Source organism: Spodoptera frugiperda, chromosome 17, assembly GCF_023101765.2.
Source record: "Spodoptera frugiperda isolate SF20-4 chromosome 17, AGI-APGP_CSIRO_Sfru_2.0, whole genome shotgun sequence".
Taxonomy (NCBI): domain Eukaryota; kingdom Metazoa; phylum Arthropoda; class Insecta; order Lepidoptera; family Noctuidae; genus Spodoptera; species Spodoptera frugiperda.
Genome location: NC_064228.1, coordinates 6,999,553 through 7,021,031, shown reverse-complemented (window position 1 = coordinate 7,021,031; position 21,479 = coordinate 6,999,553). Strand labels below are relative to the sequence as shown.

The following is a 21,479-nucleotide window of genomic DNA, read 5'->3' as shown; positions in this document are numbered from 1 at the left end:
TTCGAGGCGTCTCAGGTGAAGTCTCCGTCTGTCTTCTATCAGGTCCCATGTACGTTGCGACATCCAGTCCTCCTTTGAGTGAGTGCTCTTACGCCCTAAAACGATGGAGCTGGTCTCTGTATAGGCCACTTTAATCCGATTCCACTCCTCGTCCAATGAGTTAGTAGCCGTGTCGAGTGTGGCATTGGTTGGAGTGCAACTTACTTAATGACACTTCCATTAGTTGATTTGAGTTTATGATTCGCGTGCAGCACCAGCACGTCAACTTACATCTTTCTTACTAATTAGATTCTCAACTTTATTGTGTTGGTGTATAGACGAAAATTGAATGAAGAAATTGAAAGATTGGAGTAGGTTGACCTGCCACTGCATTTATATACCATCGCCACTGTGTCTGCCATGACAGAAATATTTTCAGTTCTTTGAACGAATTATTTGTTGCTATATTAAGTAGCATTTGTAGACAAAGTAAATTATGTATATATGTATATATATACATAACCATACGCCCATCTCCCATGGGGGTAGGTACCTAAAGACCATAGAAAGGCCAATTGTTACGAATCTAGCATAATTTTACTACACCCTAATTTGCTACGTGGTAAAATTTACTGAAATTGTTAGATGTAAGTTGTTATAGAAAATTACCTACACGAGCCTTATTCATTTGTTTTTATAACTAAAGGATAAATTTATTTTCATCCCAAATATAATAAGCAGACTTGGCAAAGGAATGATGCAGTCCAGAGGGTTACTAAACTGCAGAAAGATTGATTGATGACAGAAAGCTATAGTATGGAGGACTCACGAGCCTAGGCGTCAAAAAGTGGTATTCAAAATTATATCATGATATTGTAATTATCATTAACCAGTATACGTCTATGTGCTTAAATACACTTGTAATCTTCTTGTAAAATAATTAACTAATTATTACTCTGCCTGACCCAACGTTCAACGGTTCAAACACGATTGTTGAGACCACCAAGGCAGTCGGTGAATTAAATAGTTTAATGGACCATTTAGCTATAAAATTACGAACTTAGCTGTTTATTGTATCTCAGGTTTCAGGATAAATAGGCATTGGGTACGAAAAAGAAATACTTTTAATAATATGTGTGTAGGAAAAAATATTACGCGACGTATTTTTTTCAACAAAAGCTCTTGTGTCAAAAGAAAAAAACAACAAAGAGCATTCACAAAACACGCTACAATTATAATCATTGTTCATTTAAACATAAACTAAACTAAACAGAATGCAAAATGCAACTAACTCGTTTGAGTATCGTACTTCGTGAACGGAGCGCGCGAACCCAGGTTATTGACCCCAATATGGCGTCGAAATAGAACGAAGAATGCCCGCCATTTCTAACCTCGAAAATTATCGTAAATGTAAGAATTTCTCATTCACAATCTTGTTATAATGACGTAATTTTCTTTCTTTCTTTAGTATGAACCTATTCCTGGTTGAAAATATTACCCTTCTTGACTTAAGGACACTTGAAAGTGTGTTTTATCTTGCTGTGTAATAAATTAGGTAGTTTCAAGTAGCTATGTACTTAGAAATATTGATTGATCTATTTTCGATAGTACTTTTATGACTTGTTTGTTTTATAAAAGCTCTCTTAAACATAGGTAAGGTGAGGAACTTAATTTTAAAGCGTTTTAGAATACTCAATTGTATATATTTCAAGTTGGTATACTTTCTTTTTTGACAGAAATTAGATTTGAAAAAAAAAACAACATTAAGAAAAGAAATAGTTATTTGAATTGTGTTCCAATTTCTCTCGCGTAAAAAGCTTTTTTAGGCGTCTCACAGCAAAGCAACGACAACGATTCCATTCTTCCAATAACAATCGAATCGATAAATCGTAATCGATGTTTGATCTCGATTGACACGATTAAAACTTCATCCCTTTTGTGTATTGAGGTCAAAAAACTCATCCAATTGCTGTAATGAAAGTATTCGAAAGCATGCGGGCTTGTGCTGGTAAAGTCAAATTTTTAATGAAACGAAATTGATTTGAATCTTAAGATTACGTGTATACGAGATGTCATAGACAATGAGAGCATTAGAGAGGGGACATATTAAGAAACGATTAGTGCTGTCAAGTTTTTAGTTTAATATCGATACTTATTTTTCATTTGACACGTGTCATTTGTTTTTTGCATTCAATAAAGTGTTGTTTTTATGACTTAATCCTTGTTTCTAATGAATAAATTATGAGTAAGATGGCGCCACTAATTATAGAAACTAATTAGCGATTGGTGAACGTCAATAAATATGTATATTTTACATCGATCTGTCTAATAAGGAACAGAGAAGCAAAATAAGTTGTTTAGACATTTTATAACTTTCTTTAATCTTTTGAATACGCACGTATTCGGACTCTGAGCTCGTTTTATATAAATATTATGGTTATTCTTGAAATGTCACGAATTCCTGCGACCCACCGAAGACGGTTCCCTGAAACTGGGTTATAAATAATGTAATATAAGTACCTAAACATCGCCCTTTTCTTGGACATTTTGGGTACACGGAAAAGGGGGGATATTCGACGACTCCTTAATGCATTTAAAAGCTATAATCCAAATAATAACAGTTTAAACATTGTTCTTTGCGAATTTAAGTTTAAGTGTGTAACTGTTTTGGATTATGTGTTGGCTATGTGATCGTAATTAGTTGTTATATAATATCTGTTTGTTTTCCAAATAAAATAAAAATTAAATAATTGTGTATTACACAGATTTAATAAGTGACGCTGGTAATTTGTAAATTCAACTTTATCATATTGTAATTAAGTTAAAAATGTATAAAATTTTGGTATATATGCACCTACATTCATCGGTTATTTATAAATTTAACTTGTAGTTAACAACTTTATTCTTACATTCATTTAACCATAACACAAGCAAAGCAAGGGAGGTCAAAAGTGGGAGTAGACACAATGCATTTCAAAACCACATCCTATCAACCTATTGTTTGCCAAAATTACCAAAACATTTCGTAATATTAAGTCTTTGACTGCCAATAGAAAACTGTTGAAGGCGAATCCTCCGCTAACGTCGGTCACCGGTGACCACCACGGCGTTCAAAGTGTTAATATTACACACACAACACACACAACGTCACGCCTTTTATCCCCGAAGGGGTAGGCAGAGGTGCACATTAAGGCACGTAGGGCCACTATACAATGTACACCCACTTTTCACCATTTGTGTTTTATATCCCATGTAATAGGGGGTAAGCCTAATACCTTACACCGGGCACAATTCCAGACTTCGTACTACTACTGAGAAATTTATCGAAAAACCGAAAAAAGCCCAGCAGTACTTTGCCTGACCCGGGAATCGAACCCGAGACCCCTTGTTCGGTAGTCGCACTTGCGACCACTCGACCAACGCGGCAGTGTTAATATTACACAAGCAAGAAAATACCTAATAACCTATAATAATAACTCAAAAATATTAAAATAATTGGAACATCAAATACAAATAATTCACAAAAAACAAATGACGTGACAAAATTCAAACAAAATTCGTTCTTCCTTTGAAGTCGGGAGAAATTGACAGATTAATGTTACATCTTTCAAATGTTTATTCTTTTATTAATTGAGAGACAAACAAAGCTTTTCAACATTTAAATTAATAATGATGCCACACAATGGGGCTGTTTACTGAAAAGGGGTAAGCAGAGAACACACAAATAATTTATTTTTGTCCCAAATCTTTTGTGCAACCGCCGAACAAAATTCCAAATTCCGTGCTATTTCTTAAATATCTAATATTACTTTATCCGATACAGATACTTTGAGCTCTATAATGACACTTTATCAATGTCAATAATAATTAGAAAATGTATTTGATACGCAAAAAACACCCTTAAAACTACCATACAAGAGTTTTTATTACAATTTTAAGCCCCTACTGTCAGGAAGCAAGGATCTTACACCTTGATAATTTATTTAACTAATTACTTTGTTCAAAATAAAAGATAAATTTGATGTTTTAATCATCGTGTTGTCGAAAAATAAACAATCATTCATCAAGGTATTAGAGTAGGGTCGGTTGTCGGCGGATATTATCGATATTTATTGTTTTTTGAATCATCACCTCTCTAGCGTGAGGGATGGGAAAGTGTCGATAAAAATTGTACTTTAGATATCGATAAAATATTTCGTTTTTTACAGTTTTCTTTTCTTTATAACCCAGGTTTGTTTGTTCCAAAAAAGTTTGTTTGTTCCAAAAAATGCTTTTGTTTTGTTCCAAATTGACAATTGTGTGTCGTAAAAAAACGGCCTAATTTTTATAATTGTGTTTCATTTCTTTATCGCGGTTACCTGTAACTGTTGCCCAACTTCATGGGTGAAGTAACCAAATAGTTTTTAGGTTAAACAATTGTTGTTTCACGCTCTGCTAACGCATATTTAGATTAAAATTAGAATTGTTAACACGTTAACAGTACATGGTGGCGTATCGTTTTGATAACATGAATGGAAAGAGGTTGTTAGTTGAGTAGTCGCAAATGTTGTTGGTAATCGAACGGTCTTACATTTATTCCCAAGTAGTGTATTCGAAATATTTTAGGACTAACGTGGAGCTTGGTCTAATTTTATTCTACTTAATATTATGAATGCGAAAGGATATAGTATGTATCTATTGATGTATGCATGTTAATTGTTATGTTATCGGCTTACTCACGTAACTGTTTGACGAGGAACTCGACTAGTTTCAAGCCATGCTAGAGGCTCATATTCATTGTCAGCATTCCGCGACCTACGACGCAGCGATTGCTGCTACGTTTGTTACTTTTTAAAAACAAATCTAATGGCAAAATTTGGATAAAATTTGGTGCCTACAGAGACCATAGTTGGGAATAACACATGGAGTAATTATTTTCCCGAGAACCCCCTGACAGAAGCTAGTTAACTCATTCCCTCTCTTCTTGACACTTATAGTGATTAACTGCGCTTTTCTAGTAATTTCTTATTATTACAGCTTATAGAAGAAGACAAGCTCGAACATAGTTATAATTAAACTCATAATATAACTGACAAAAAGTAAGTGTTACAATTAAACATGCACCTCTCTTTACCAAGCCCTCGAGCAAGTTAAAGGCGTGATGCTTCGTTAATTGGTATTGTTTAACACATTAACACTCACCGATGTAGCGTTTTGATAGCTCACATGGGAAGATACCATCTGTTTTGTGATGAGGTACTTTATAATGAAAGTTTTGGGGCTTTATATCTTTACTTTTAGTAATTTTGATCTATACAGTATTAGGAATGTAACGGGAATTGACATAATGACATATGACAGATGTCGCACATACACGTTAGAAAAGTAAATCAATAGATGACGGCATAAATCCTACATCGCACATATGAAGTTAACAAGTGAATAAACATGCAAAGAAAATCCTAAAGAACAACAGTTTGGCAGAAAACCCGCCAGCCACGATCACCTCGCTTGATCAGAGAATCTAACTTCTCTTAGGAAACTTTACTCACTGTTCCCTAAATGCAATACAATACCAAATGACAAAATAAAACTAACATCTGTAATAATACAAAAGTGTATTAATACCATTATGAAATTAATAGCTGTTAGGCAACTTGGCTACTATTTTCTCGAAACGTGACTTAAAGATATATGTAACATTCAACTTAAATAACGCTTTTCTCTAACCATTAAGGATCAAATTCCATTACTAAATAAATAACTACCATCCCAAACATGGGTATTGGATATCTTTAGAAGTTTAAACATTAGAATGAAATTAATTACCCAATAATATATAAACATTAACTCCAATCAACATAGTTCAAATAACACTTTAATCCATTTCACTTTGAAATCAAAAAATAACATTCCCGTTGAAACAATAACAAACTTAACAATTCACTTAAAATTGTCGCTACTGTCTCCATTCAAGAACAATTTCCTAACAAAAATTTTAGTTCCAATTTCGTCCACCAGCAAAAACAACTTGGTTTTTGAAACGGGCATTGCTGGAAATCGATAGATTTTATCCTCTTTGTTATAAGGGTTATATTCAAGTAGCAATTTGAAGTCATGTGGGTGTGATATCCTCGGAAGATGGTAGTAAAACTGGTCTAGTTCACGTTGGAATATAAACAAAACAAAAAACAATCGCCCACGTGCGATCAGAACGATAAAATGAACGTTGGAGCAAGCTAACACTTTCTATGCTATCCTTTTTTACTCTGTTTAAAAGATTGTTTTAAAATGGTCTTATTGGAGGATAGTGATCAAAAAACGTAAATAGATTTAGAGAGAGATGATTGGGAATAATTTTAAAATCTAGTAGGTAATTATTGAGCCTTTCTTATTCGGATTGTAATGAAACAACTGAGTCCAGAATTCAAACTGTGTTGAGCAATAAGTCTTCTATCTCTTTCTGTTATATCCAAAAAAATAAAGACTAAAACAGTAAGGAAGTTTTGAAGAACATAGGTAGTGAAATGCTTCAGTGTTTTTTTCCAGAATACTATGTAATCATGCAATTTATTAAGTTACTACCAAAAAAACACTAAAAGTAAAACCCAATAATACTTTAGCTGATCCTACTAAACTGTGATCCCGTGAGACAAGACCACAAAACCAACAACCCAGTACAACTATAAATACTCATAAATCAATTAATAACTGGAGCCCTTGATTAACTAAAAAAAGGGTTCCTCGTAAATTCTACTCACGCCTTCCCAAGTCATTTAGAAATTAACATTATTAATTGGTATAATACTTCAACTAGATGTTTATTATACCTATAATTATCGTGTTCAAGAGTGAAGACTGCGTCTAGGCAAATGTAATGCTGTGGATCGCTTGAAGCAGGAGTAGGAACGGGATAGTTTTTAGTCAGTAAGAGAAATCCTATAATAGAAACTCGCGTTCTGTGCCTCAAAGAGCAAGACCACTACAGCTGGGGTCTAGTAGGGCTGATGTCCGAATCCGAGCAACGGACAACGTAACAGGCTTCGGTTCAAAGCAGGAGAAGAAACGAGATGGTTATTGATACTCCCTCTCGCCTCACCCAAGGTCAGAGATATGATCATTGGATGATTTTCCCCCCTCAAAAAATGGGTGCCCAGTCCAGCTAGATGGAGTCATGATATGACAGTTGGCAGTGGTTAGATATGAAGAGCTTAAGATGAATAGGAGAAGGCTATATTCAGCATTGGATAGATGGAGCTGATGCATATTCTTATATTAATTTTACAGCAGAGATACAGGAAAAAGGAATGAACTATGGCGATGAGATTCAACTAACAGAAATACTTCATAAAAACCTTTTGGATCATAAAACGTTTTCTATAATTAATTCATTAGTAATTAATAGAAGCCTGTAAAATGGAGGATGTCCAATTAACTTAAGGTATCTTCCAAGAAATTGGTTGTAAAATAGAAGGAGAGTCCATTATATCATCATTATTAATTAAATTACTAAAGGATTAATTAACTAGTATCCAATTTAAGAATAAAAGTATTGCTGTCTATGGCATGATGGAACGAAAGACGGTTTGGTTTTGAATTTTAATAATAGAATTATGAATGTTCTAATTTTGAATAAGTATTTTAGAGGTGATGGGAAATATCACAGATTTAGTTATGTTTTTCTTAAAACGTTGCCCCACAATAGGATTTTCTCCTGTGCCGTGGGTGCGTTTACAAACATACAAGTTCACATGCAAATGACACCCAGACCCGAAACAACAATTTGTGGTTTACACAAAGAGTTGCTCCGTGCGGGAATCGAACCCGCTACACGTTACACGGCAGCCAATTGCCCAGCCGCCACACCAACCGTGCAGTCGAATGCATTGGTTTACAAACCAACTTATTATCATTCTCATATTATGATTTAAAAGTTGTATCATCTATAATTTCCTTTTGACTATCGCGTCCAAAGTTATAACGAACAAAATATCGTCGTAACACTTTAATGGAATGACGTCAGTGAAACAGTGGCATTAAACGAAATTCCCGTGCCCATATTGTTTTAGTTAGAGGGTTATTAACCCAGCTAACCCAGCTAGGGCGCGCCCCGATCATTCCTACGCGCTTCACAATCGATACTATTTATGTTTCATATTTTCTCCTCACTACTTTTATTTGAAACTTTTATAGTGTTGCGATAAAATGTGATATTTCTCTATATGGATATAATATGTATCGATATTTGTTGTTCTTTCATTCAAAAACTACAAAATGAATCTGTATGTTTGGCAAACAGATAAATTATACTGTGGAATAACTCTTACTGCCATACTCAGAGACATTAATTAATGATTACTTAAACTATTCCTTACTAATGATTTTGTATCGAAATCAATTGCTAAGGACTGGATTAACTAATAATTAAATGACTCTGAATACGACGGTTAGACTACTTTTCATCCCGATATTATGGGCAAAGCCGATGAAAGAAGTTAGTATATCATTCTTAATTATCTTTAGTAGTAAGAATACCAAAGATATAATAAAACTATGGAGTGTAGAGTATGTTTGTTCTCTTTGTTTGTTGATTTAAAGCGGTTATCTCTGGACCCGTAGCGTCGGGTTTGAAAAAAACCCTTTTATATTCAACGCGGTAACAGCCAAAGAAAAAAGTCTTTGATTAAAACACGACAGAGAGAGAAAGTAGATATAAAATAAAGCTTAGTAGAAGGTAACGTTAGAAAAGATTGTTCAAGAATTAATAGTAGGTAATTTAATTGAAAACCAGCTTTTATCGGGAATACCAATTACTCCGTCCCCCTAAATTCCCCAATCCTCAAATTCCTAACTCCCCAAAAAGGCCAGCAACGCACTTGTAACGCCTCTAATGTTTCGGGTGTTTATAGGCGGCGGCGATTGCTTACCATCAGGTGACCCGTGAGCATATTACGACACGTAATGCCGCTATACAATATACACCCACTTTTTACCATTTGTGTTATAAGTCCCATGTAATAGGAGGTGAGCCTATTGTCATATACTGGGCACAATTCCAGACTCCGTGCTACTACTGAGAAATTTCTTTATTAGAAACGACAGTCTTGCGACGTAAGATAAAAATTGTTTGGAAAGCTAGAAAACAGGATGAAGTATTTTTACGGCTTTATAATTAGACGAACTTCCCGTGTGGGCTTATAATTGATTTATTTATTGACGTGTATTTATAACAAAGATTTAGAAACAGACGACTGATCTTAAAATAAAAGATGAAATGATTTGTATGGCGGATGATTGTTGTAGTGTTTTTTGAGAAAGGCGTGAATAAAAGTCCATTCAGATGTTGTTTCAAAAGAGCTATGACACTATTTCGATTTTGAGTGAAATGATCATGTTTTTATTAGTTTCTTGTAGTTTGACTACCAAACCGTTAAGCCTTTTTATCCCCGAAGAGGTAAGCAGTGGTGCACATTACGGCACGTAATGCCGCTATAAAGTCCCATGGTGAGTCTATTGCCATATACAGAGCAGAGTTCCAGACTCTGTGCTGCTACTACTACTGAGAAATTTTTGAAAAATCGAAAAAAGCCTAGTAATACTTTGCCCGATCGGGAATCGAACCCGAGACCCCTTGTCCGATAGTCGCACTTGCGACCACTCAATCAACGAGGCAGTCTTGTAGTTTGAATGCGACGTAATGTTTTTCTATTGTGTCTCATAATGATATTCTTTAGCAATCAAAAGATACTTAGGATGTTTTTCGACAACTGCCCTATGTCCAGCCCTTTCAAGATCAAACAACCAACAACACAACCGGATACAAAGATTGTTACTATAAAAAGAAACCCCATAAGAAACGAACCAATCACAAAACACCGATAGATTTGTCGATACCTCCATTCAATTTTATTTTTAGCCACATCACTACTAACAAAAGAAAGGGAGCGAGCTCTATGGTCTCGCATTCTATTTTCAAAATCCCTTAAAACTGGCTGGATAGAGTTGAATGTCGTTCGAAATTTGAAATTCGGAGGGAAATAACAGTTTGGTTGTCAATTTTAGGCGGCAAACGCCGAAACCACAATGTCAATCGGCGCGTTAAAGGAAGCCATGTTGTTATTTTTAGCCGATACCAATTATTTTAATTGATTTCACAGATGCTTCACGCTTTCTGTATCTGGGAATAGATGTTGTGCTGACTCATTGGACAATTTTGTTAGATTTCCGATGTACTGTTGCTCCTAACGGGTTTTTTCTTTCAATTAGGGGAAATGACAAAGAATTGTCAATTGTCAATATGTCTCGTATGTACCGTTAATGTCAAATACATAAAAGGTTATAAGAATTTTAGCACAAATCATGGTAATTGGTTGGACGTACGCTACCTACTTCTGACAAATGTAAATTGCTTTCATAAGATAGAAGTACACTTTCGATTTTTGATTTCTATATTAATTGGAAGTTGACATTTTATAAATTGATCATTGTCAATGGATGGGCAATGTGTTTGGTGTTGCAGACGTTTGACTTTAGTGACTACTTTAACGCCGAGTAATGTGTAGCGGGTTCAATTCCCGCACGAACCAACTCTTTATGTGATCCACAAATTGTTGTTTCGGGTCTAGGTGTAATGTATCTGTGAACTTGTACGTTTTTTAAACGTCTCTGCGACACAGGCGAAAATGCTAAAGCGTGGAAAGGTTTTAAGAAATAAAAACCTACTTACGAGTACCATTAGGTAAATCCAATCATTCTAAATATACCATTTTCATCATCATCTCAGAAAATACTACTCAAAAATCCACATGACACACACATTCGGTATTTCCACACACCAAATATTAGTTATGCTCGTATTAATATAGATTTCTCCATACTGTTGGCATAAATGCAATTTTGCTAACCTAACCTTGCACCCATTGGCACGCGGTGGACAATAATTTATTTTAACCAGAAATTACACCTCACAGTTATTTATTTAACTACGTAAGTAAATATGGGACAGCTGACATCTTTCTGTCAAGTGCAAATGAATTTAGTCTAGAATCTTTAGATTATGCTCTAATAGATGTCTAGTATCCCCGAAGGGGTAGGCAGAGGTGCACATTACGGTACGTAATGTCGATATAAAATGTACACCTACTTTTCATTTGTATTATAAGTTCCATGTAATAGGGGGTGAGCCTAATTGCCATATACGTACCGGCCACAATCCCAGACACTGTGTTATTAATGAAAAATTTTCGAAAATCTAAAATTTAAAAAAGCTTCAGCAATACTTCGTCCGACCCAGGAATCGATTCCGAGACACCTTACCCGGCTGTCACACAAAATCAACTAAAAGACAGGTGACATTTTACGTCAAAATTTATCGACAACTCCCCATCACTAGCTATGTCACAGACTAGCAAATTCACAGATTAATAATCAATCATAAACTTATTTTTAAACGAGTTACCTACTCTTTGTTCCGACTAAATCAACTTTACCCTTTGTCTTATTAAAAGAATGTTAGTCATTCAAGATTTTTTCCATCATGCATCTTGAATACCAATTACTTCATAATAATTATAATCATAGACTTACATACTATCATTTAAAAAACTAATGTATTTACACCTCTTATAGATTCGATCTATGTTAATATAAACCAGAAAACATAGACCTACTAAATACCAATAAACATTCACAACTGGAGCTCTTTTTATACTGGATTATCCAGTATTACTAGACCTCTGAACAGGAAGAGTTATTAAAGAAACATAGGTCTGTTTAATCTGGTCGAGTAATTAATAACAATGAATTGGATTTCGACCAGTGTAAAGAGGTCTTTGATCTCAAGTTATATGGTTGGTAGGTGAGGTCAGTATAAGTTGGTTATGGTAATTTTCAATGCTTTTAGAATGACGATACAGAATTATTATTAATGAAGGGTGTTTAGCATTCATACTGCAAGACTTACGTTGGGAAATGTAGTTGCTATGATGAATTACTTATTAATACGCTTAAGTATGTAAGGGCTAGGAGTATTGAATGAATGGAGAAACCATTTTGTGTTTAAAGGATAAAGCTTACGTAGCATAAATAACGTAGGCAATGTTAGGTTAGGTTAGAGGTGCATTTTGCATTTATAATAAGTATTATTGCATTGGATTAGTGTAATTTTTTTCCAAGTTTTGGTAAACTATATCATTCACAATGAGTATCATGGATCACGTGTCAGATGGGTTTGTGTCTAGCCTAGGAACTCCGGGACAGATCTATTAGAGGACCCGGTACCCCTTACATGTGCTGAGGGTGGCCACCGGAGTGGTTTTAGTGAGGTAAAAATCCCACACTCCCTAGACTTTTATCCCCAGAAAGCCTTTTAAAGGTTTCCCCCTCATAAAAAGAAGGTTTGTGCCTAGCCAATGATAATATCATTTACCACAAAATCGTGTATATTCGAATAAAACTAATAAAAAACTCGGTATAACAAAATAACTTAAATAAGTTAAATAACGTCTCGTAGTTCCTACAACTAAATCTGTAGTCACAGGTCCTACGTCTAGTCCTAGAAATAGTGCACTAATTATATCAACACAGCTAAACCTAGCATTCCATTTATTGCATACTCTGTGACACAGCGTGGAGATAGGCATTTCCTGATTCCTTTACGGGTGTGATGATATAATCTCAACACTTATAGCCTGTTAATTTAAACTAGTAAACCATTGACCACGAAAGAAAATTAGTTCAAAAAGCCTTACCTATAAAATACATTACTCTTTCTGTCTGTAATATTAAGGTCCTCTAAAATGCATCGTGTGTTTACCTGAAACAAAAGATAAAGGAAACAAATTAATATTTTATTCACTAATTATAAAAAAAAAAATCGGTAATGTAAGTAGGGTGCTTACTCTTGAAACCCATCTCAATGTAAATGCAATTTCAATCACGCAATATGGATGCAAGGGTCGCTAGTGTTGCGAATATAGAGTACGTAATTTCACAATATCAATATCGATCAATCAGAATTGAATTCAAGAGTAAATCCTTTTAAGGAGGAAAGTCGTCAAATTACTTTTCTCGTCGGAGAGAGGCGAAAGGGAGTGTCAGATTCTTACTGACTAAAATCTACCCCGTTCCTACTCCTGCTTTTTGAGTCAGAGTCCCAGAAAACCCGCTAAGTAGTCTGGAGTTACAGATCAGGCATCAGCCCCACTGGGCTGATATGTAACCTAAACCTGTGCCTAAACTGTCGAATAGAACACACAACCCCTAGCTCATCCGCCGACTCCCAGCCACGCAACTAACGAGACAATCAAAGCATTACTCAACAATATTACTCAATTCTATTTGATGTTCACACGAGGACCTTTTGACAAAAAATGTTTGCAAAGTATGTGCACTCAAATTTCGCTAAAGCAAACTGTTATAACCAGGGGTTACGTGTGATGTGCAAATAAAACTGATATTAGAAGATAAAAAGTTTTTAAGGGGTTCCGAATCGATATTTATACTTTTGTCGTAAGCGCAAAAAAAATGCTTTTTATCATCATCATCGTCATCAATGCCGAAATGTCCCATAGCTATTTTTTATGAAAGAAATTATGCAATGTCTTCTCTAGCCTCGGGCGAGGTGAGAGTGAGTGTCACACTTTTACTGACTAAAAACCACCCCGTTCCTACTCCTGCTTTTCGAGACGGTAAACCCGCTAGGTAGTCCGTAGTTCCGGATCAGGCATCAGCCCCACTGGGCCCCGTCTGTGGTGGTCTGATGGTTCTTTGAAGTGTGCGCGAAACGCGACACGCCGTACGCAAGGGTCTGATTCTGATCGAGCGGTGAGCTAACCTTGCTCGCCGTCCGCAGACCCGCACCTTACGGTGGGCAAAATATCCCATAGCTTCACAAAGGCCTCTTCTCTCATGCATTTTTTTTAATTCAGCTTGCCTCACGATATTTTTCTTTACCATGTTAATGGTCTAATGTTAGAAGTTACATTGAGACTCGCCAGGTTTCAAACCTTTACTTCTCTAGCACTCAAGACTCGACACACCAGAGTAAATAAACAAATCTATACATTAAAACTAGATTCCAATGAACCTATTCGATTTTCTATTAACCCACTGATTACAACATAGGTACAAACATACATTACTATTGCCTAGTTATTAAACGCAGTTATGAATTATTAGCTGACAGGCGCAAAGTTAGTACTAAGTATTGCCCAACTTATATTAACAGATAAACACTTAAGTTACCAGTTAATATAGTGAATAGGTGTGTAGATAATTATATTGGAATTCATTTAGCAATCATAATCATTAATCTGCAGTGTGGTAACAACACCCACATTTTGACAAAACCGCTATTCTTGCCGCGGGTGTAAAAGCAGCCGACTAAAGCAAGTAGCTGGCTTTAGTGAGGTTAAAATCCCACACTAATTAGTCTTTTTCCCTAAAAAGCTGGGCGCCTTTTGAAGGTTTACCCCCGATAACAAAGGTAGTGGAAGGTAACAAAAACGGGTAGTGTAAGCCTATATTCCAACCTAAAGACTATCATGGGCTGTTAATATTGTAACGGGTTTTTTTATAACCTACGAATGATTCATACAATTCATTATATTATTTAACTGGCTCAAACATAGTGCTTTCTAAGTCTACCTTTTCAAATAAAAAGGTGTGAAATTTAACTACCACATCCAAGGTGAACCATAAAACAGTTTGAGTAGCCAACAGATCGGATTACACTCCTATTAGTATACATTACAAACAGAGATTTATAACCTTAAGCAGATTTTCAAGGTTTGACTGATTTATGAGTTCAAAATAACTGTTTGGTCCTCTATATTATATGTGGTCAACAAACCAAATCCTTTGTCCCATGGTTAGAAATAGAGCTTTTGTTTTTATGGCCACTAAAACTCGTGTTAATGCCTTAACAGTTGAGTTGAGTTGGACAACGAAATCCGCAATTAACCTGTCGTATATAAGACACAATAGAAAACATATTGTGTCTCGCGAGGATCTGCGTTCCGACATACCAAGGGTTAAACTTCAAAATATCAACGAGAATTTCAATGGGCATGTAGAAAGGATGAATGAAAGATTTGTTATAGAAGTATAAAAAGCGTATATGAATGGGACCATCCGTATAGGGCGCCCTAGACGAACATATACCGACCAGATTGGCAATATATTAAAGAAAAGTCAAATTAAAAGTACCCTTAACCGACAAGCATGCATAAAAAGACTGATGACTGTTCATGAGGCGAAAGAGTTATGTAAGATTCGTAGCAATTGGCGTTCCATTGTCTCTGCCTACATCCATGGGAGATAGACGTGAGTTATATAGGTATGTATGTTTGTGTGTATGTATAAAAATATCTCTTACAGTTTGTTCACCTCCAAACCTCAGACCGTACTCAATACGTAGGTAATTGTAGCACTCACTAAATAAACAACACGATTGAAACACTAAATCTCCCACTTTATTTATTTAGTCTACAAAACAAAACCACAGGAAACAGTTGATTTAATGGATAACCCAAATTCATTCAGTTTAATACCTAAAATAAAGTCTAGAATCTCTGTAACACATCAACACATCAACAGCCTATAAGTGGCTACTGCTGACCAAAGGCCTCTTTTCACACGGAAAAAGTTTGAGCATTCATCACCACACTTGCTCAATGCGGGTTGGTGATTTCAAACTTATAATTAGAAATTATAAGCCGAGGTTTCCTCACGATACCTTCCTTCACCGATTGTCAGTGGTGTCTAAATAATCTTAGAAAGTACAATATCGACGGTTAGAAGGAAATAGGGTATAAGCGACAAAAAATTAAATGTTCAGGAGAGCCGTTTAAACTCGTCAGTCGTCGAAAGAATTTTTTTATGAAATCATCCGGTAATCGGGCAGACGTATTACCTGATGGTAAGCAATCGCCGCCGCCCATGGACACTTGAAACACCAGAGGCGTTACAAGTGCGTTGCCGGCTTTTTGGGAGTTAGGAATTTAAGGGTTGTTGTTCGGGAATCGGGAAGATTGGGAAGGGGGAATTGGGCCTCCGGTAACCTCGCTCACACAACGAAACACAACGCAAACGTTGTTTCACGTCGGTTTTCTGTGAGGCCGTGGTATCACTCCGGTCAAGCCGGCCCATTCGTGCCGAAGCATGGCTCTCCCACACTTTTTTGAATACTAGGAAAATGTTTTTTTTTATGCTAACCATAGCTATAAACGCCAAAAATGACATCGTAGAGCCATGAGAGTAAGCGCATTCGACAGAGCGGAAAATTTTACGTAGGATAGCATAAATAAATTCATTTTTGACCAAAATGTCGCTTATTTATTTCTATTTCCTTTTAACCGTCGATATTATAACTCGGAAAAAGTCACGTTGGTATTTGCCGTAGGTAGGTTTCGAAACCGCACTCTCGTGCATGAAAGTCGGTCTTAAAGGAATGTACGGTTCAGCCGCAACTAAATCCTAGTATCCAATATAACTAGTCTAAATACTGAACCAGATGCACTGAAACTATTCTGTGAACATTATTTCAGTGTGATGTTCATTCATGAATTAAGTAGGGCAGAGGATGTGATGTGGAATGAATGGATACTAGACATTTAGACTGGCTAGTTGTTATAGGAAGACTTATTTATAAAGCTATTTTAGTTTAAACTGCGTTTTAATTGACTAATGACTGCATGGTGACTGGGCAACGGCTGCCGCGCAACGTTTAGCGAGTTCAATTCCCGCATGGAACAACTCTTTTAAAAAACATTGCCCCACACTAAGATTTTTTCCTGTGTCGTGGGTGCGTTTACAAACATACAATTTCACATACACATGACACCCAGACTCGAAACAACAATTTGTGGATCACACAAACAGTTGTTCCGTATGAAAATCGAGTCCGCGACACCTTTCACGGCAACCAGTTGCCTAGCCACCGCGCTAACTTGCAGTCGGGTTTTCCTTCCTACCTATGAGGTAATTAATCTATGTTTATATGCCAAATATATTATATAGTTCAAACTAACTCATTTGTAACCTATTTCATAGTCTCACAAACACAGGTTTTCAACCCAGAAACCCAATTTTTGTACGAAAAGTAAACTAAATCGAAAATAGATTGAACCACCAGTTTAATTTGATCTTTCATTACCTACAATTTAGTTTATGTTTGGGTTTATGTTATTTTGGTAGTGTAAATTCTATTGACCAGTCTTGTATGGTCTTTGGTCTATAAAGATGTGCTATGCTACATTACTGTGGATGCGTTTGGCTTCCACCAATCATATTTATTGGTACACATAGTTTAGCACTGGTGGAAACGGACTCAGCTAAGCTATATTTTTTACATGGAAAGATGCGTGCTATGGAAGGCTTCCCTACTATTGATGTATGCTATTGCATCCCTAACTAGCGACCTGTGCATCGTCCTCGCACAGTTACATAGCTCAGTATGGCGGAAACGGTCACATAGTTTCACAGTTTAGCTATTACATCTTCCTAGCATAGCTACATAACACATCTCTGGTGGAAAGCACACTAATACTTTTGAATTTATAGTTCAAGTTAAACTGGTTTTGTTATACAAAACCCATATGTCTTTTTGTTGATAATTACAAACAAAGATAGTTTATTTGTATTAAACATACAGATCTTCATGTAACCGCGTAATCAGGTCGACAATTCGCCGGTATTGTTTGTTTTTTCTAATTCTTGTACTCAATTTTGAAATAGGCAAGAATTGCAAACGGTATGATGTGGATCGATAACATTTGGTCTTATAATTTCGTAAGTGGATTACTAGGAATAAGTAACAACACTCTTTGTATTAGATTTAAATATGCCACACGTGCAAACTCCGTATGAGATTAAAAAAATATCTGAAGTTAAGTTAGTAATTTAGGATTTTGGAATCAAGCTTGATACAGATAGTTGGCAGGCCATAAATGTGCGTTTCTCTCGAAACTTTCTACCTCGTACAGCAAGACTGTGGAATGAGCTGCCGTCAGCGGTAATTCTGAACCAATACGACCTTCAAACCTACAAGAAAAGAGCGAATTCTTTTTTAAAAGCCGGCAACGCAACCTGTAACTCTACTAGTGATCCCTCTGCTTGTTTGCCTCCTATTTCATAAAAAGCTGCGTGTATTTTCGACTACTAACTATATCCCTAAATAATTATTGATATTTGCTGAGAATTAATATGAGAAAAACTGTTTATTCAAGAGCTTACACAAGAGAGTAAGAGCGGTGTAAAGTGGAGTGCCAATATCAGAAACATTTTGAGTAGGTACTCATAAAAACATAGCTGCACTGCCATGAAAACATATTGCTATTATTCACGTTTTATTTAACTAAAACTTCTATTTCGCCATCTCTTGTATGTATTAAATCGTCTTCATGAGCCTTAGTAAGAGTTTACTTTAGAAGTTAGACTGTGATTGGCCGGCTCCAATGAACCAACCAATCACAGCGCCAAACGCGCTCTCATTAAACGTTAAGCAAACTCGTACTAAGCTCTCATATGTGTCGCTACGAATCAGTTTGCATCACAGTTCTACTCAACTGATGTCATATACTTAAGTCATTTCAGTTAGAATTCGTAATAACTAAGCATTACTGAGTTGTTGAAGGGTTCTTTACTTTAAGATCTTGTTGTTAGAGTGCTTTTTTGCAATGATGGTACTTAAGATTGTTTTTTTTTTGTGAAGAAATTTTTACAAGATTTCATTTGATTGATCTTTAAAATAACATTGACTTATATTTATGTAAGATTTTATATCGTCATCACCCTGTTTACGTCTAAATCGTAACTTACGCTCCAATAAGCTGAGGACTACCTAGCGGGTTACCGGGGCTCCGGCTCGAAAAGCAGGAGTAGGAACGGGATGGTTTTTAGTCAATATGAGTCTGACACTCCCTCTCGCCTCGCCCAAGGCGAGAAAATTCATTGAATGATATTCTCTCCTTTAAAAAAAGGTATGGCAAATTGAAATAATTATGTATGGTTGTCTTTGAATAGTGTAAAGTGGTCTAATTGGAATAAAAACTGTGAATTTGACTTTCTCCTTAACGTACGACTTGAAATAGCGCGTGGGACTATTTTTCTCTCCAAAAATAGCAGAGAAATGTGCACATTTTGGGCGTTTCACAGGTAATAATTGGTGTCGATCATGTTTTTCACATACCAATTACTTTCTGCCATACTCAGAGATATTTAATAATTACTTAAACTATTCCTTAGTAACGATTTTGTATCGAAAACAATTTACTAAGGACTGGGTTAAGTAACCATTAAATAACACTGAGTACGTTGATTTGTGATATAAATTATGACCTAAACTCTTCCACATAATAGAGTAAAAAAGCACAACAAATCGCAAGCAAATCCGCGACTAAACCTAGAATCAAGGCAAACAAGATTAAGCTTCGCAATGACCTCACGCATAGCACCTTTGACGTTCATAATCGGGTAAATATTTGCGAAAAACAAACAAAATTATTGTGTCATGGCGGCTAAAGCAAAACACATGATTACATATTAGGCTGAGGCCACAAGAACACTGCGTAGCGACGCCGCACTACAAAAATGACGTCGCTTTTTCACGGTTGAAATTATTATGTTTGTCAACGCACCAAACAAATAAAGTGTATTGTTTTGTGGTATAAGTCGGTAAACGAGCAGACGGATCACCTGATGGTAAGCAATCGCTGCCGCCTACGAACACCCGAAATACCAGAGGCGTTACAAGTGCGTTGCCGGCCTTTTAAGGGTTAGGAATTTAAAAGTTATTGGGGAATCGGGGATTGAGAAGATTGGGAAGGTTGGTAATTGGGCCTCCGGTAACTTCACTCACACAACGAAACACAACTCAAGCGTTGTTTCACGTCGGTTTTCTGTGAGGCCGTGGTATCACTCGGTCGAGCCAACCCATTCGTGCCGAAGCATCGCTCTCCCACACTTAAGTGTAATGCCATAATTTTTTTAAAGAAATTAAAATACAACGAAAATTTGTGCGTCGTCGCAAACATTTGCGGCGCGACATCGCACACGATATTGTGGCCTCACCTTTAAACATGTTGAAAATGTATGATGCAAGAATTAATGACTTATTAGTACTTATGAGCATAAGTTCACACCTTTTATTCAATAGAGGATTGGTAGGTGTGTCGTATGGTTGTGGTTACATCATGTTGTATCAAATATTGTATCATTTTATTGGTTAAGTGATGACAAATTACTGTGAGTATCGCGAACGAGTGTTTCTTTGATCTTCGAGTTAAACAAAATTTTTGCAGAAGTTTTCGGATGTTGAAGCACAATTATTTTCTTTGATATTTTGGCCAGTAGATATTTGTTCAGATCCTAAAATAGACTACCCTTTGATATATAAATTCTTATCATAACTATTACTTAAAGGCTACATACATAATTTATTAAAACATATGCCCAAAATAAAGAGGACATTGGAACCCTACCAATACTATAATTGTAAAAAAGACACCTAAATATAATCCGCCTAAAACACAAAATCCACTCATGCGCATCCATATGAATTACAGATTGCAATCAACCCTCGATTTGCCGCCCCAATGGTTTTTATGACCCCAGGTGCAAAAATAACATAAATAAAAACGTCTGCTGTTTAGGGTTAGCCCTTCATTTTCGCACGTTAGCAACACCTTGGGTACTGCGATCAATGTTGCCAATTAAATTTTAGGGGTTGATTTTTTATGGTAGATGAATCAACATAAATTATGTATGGTCTTTTGGTACTTTTTTTTTTGTATTCATATCCAAAAATCCCTTTAGTTGGTAGTTAAAAAACGATGTATCATCGTTGGTATTTTTTTATTTCTCTTTCTCAGTGTGATTTAGTTAGTAACAAGGTGAAGAAGAAATTGATAAATGTATTTTCTTAAAATAAATTATGGAGCTATTTTTTCTTCTATAGGAATTTACGATCTGGTCGAGTTACGATGTAATTTTGACCGACAGATAGACAAAAAATAATTAGGTACTAGCTTTGCCTGCGGTCCCCTAATAACCGTTAAATTCACCTACCCCCAAAAGGCGGGAGCAAGGCACTTCTAACGCCTCTGTTGTTTCAGGTGTTTTTAGGCGACGGTGATCCGTCTGCTCGTTTACCGGCTTAAACCCAACACGTAATGATACTGTCATACTAATCCCCGCAAGGACACGCTCTCTGCTTGTTAGAAAAAGCTACACAGATATATTAACTACATACCTTTTTCAAACCATTAATTCGATATCGATACCATTAATCCCCACAACTCATAAACGTCAAACATCACTAAATCACGTTAATGTCAATAATGACAACTTGTCAATTTGACAACGAAACGTCATAAAATCCAAGATGGCGGTCGTAAATACCTGTGTTGTGAGTTTGATGGAGTATTTTTATGGCTACAAGTTATTTCATTTATTGGCTAACAAGCTTTCTAAACGTACCTTATTTGGTCGTTTGTGTTTACTTTAATAATTATTATTGAGGT

At 36.0% G+C, this 21,479-nt stretch overlaps 2 protein-coding genes across 7 annotated transcripts in view; both read right to left on the bottom strand.

The window, feature by feature from the left end:
* LOC118276825 (neural cell adhesion molecule 1) overlaps positions 1-21,479 on the bottom strand; it is a 181,233-nt gene that overhangs the window by 44,765 nt on the left and 114,989 nt on the right. The gene's annotated exons all lie outside the window — the stretch shown is intronic.
* LOC118276960 (uncharacterized) overlaps positions 1-21,479 on the bottom strand; it is a 265,349-nt gene that overhangs the window by 159,587 nt on the left and 84,283 nt on the right. Inside the window, exon 1 of one of the 3 annotated variants that reach the window (XM_050699964.1) lies at positions 2,002-2,011. The exons of the other annotated variants lie outside the window; for them this stretch is intronic. The gene's annotated coding sequence lies outside the window, so the exon portion shown is untranslated. Of the gene's footprint in view, positions 1-2,001; positions 2,012-21,479 lie in introns of those variants that run through there. 3 annotated transcript variants of the gene reach the window in all.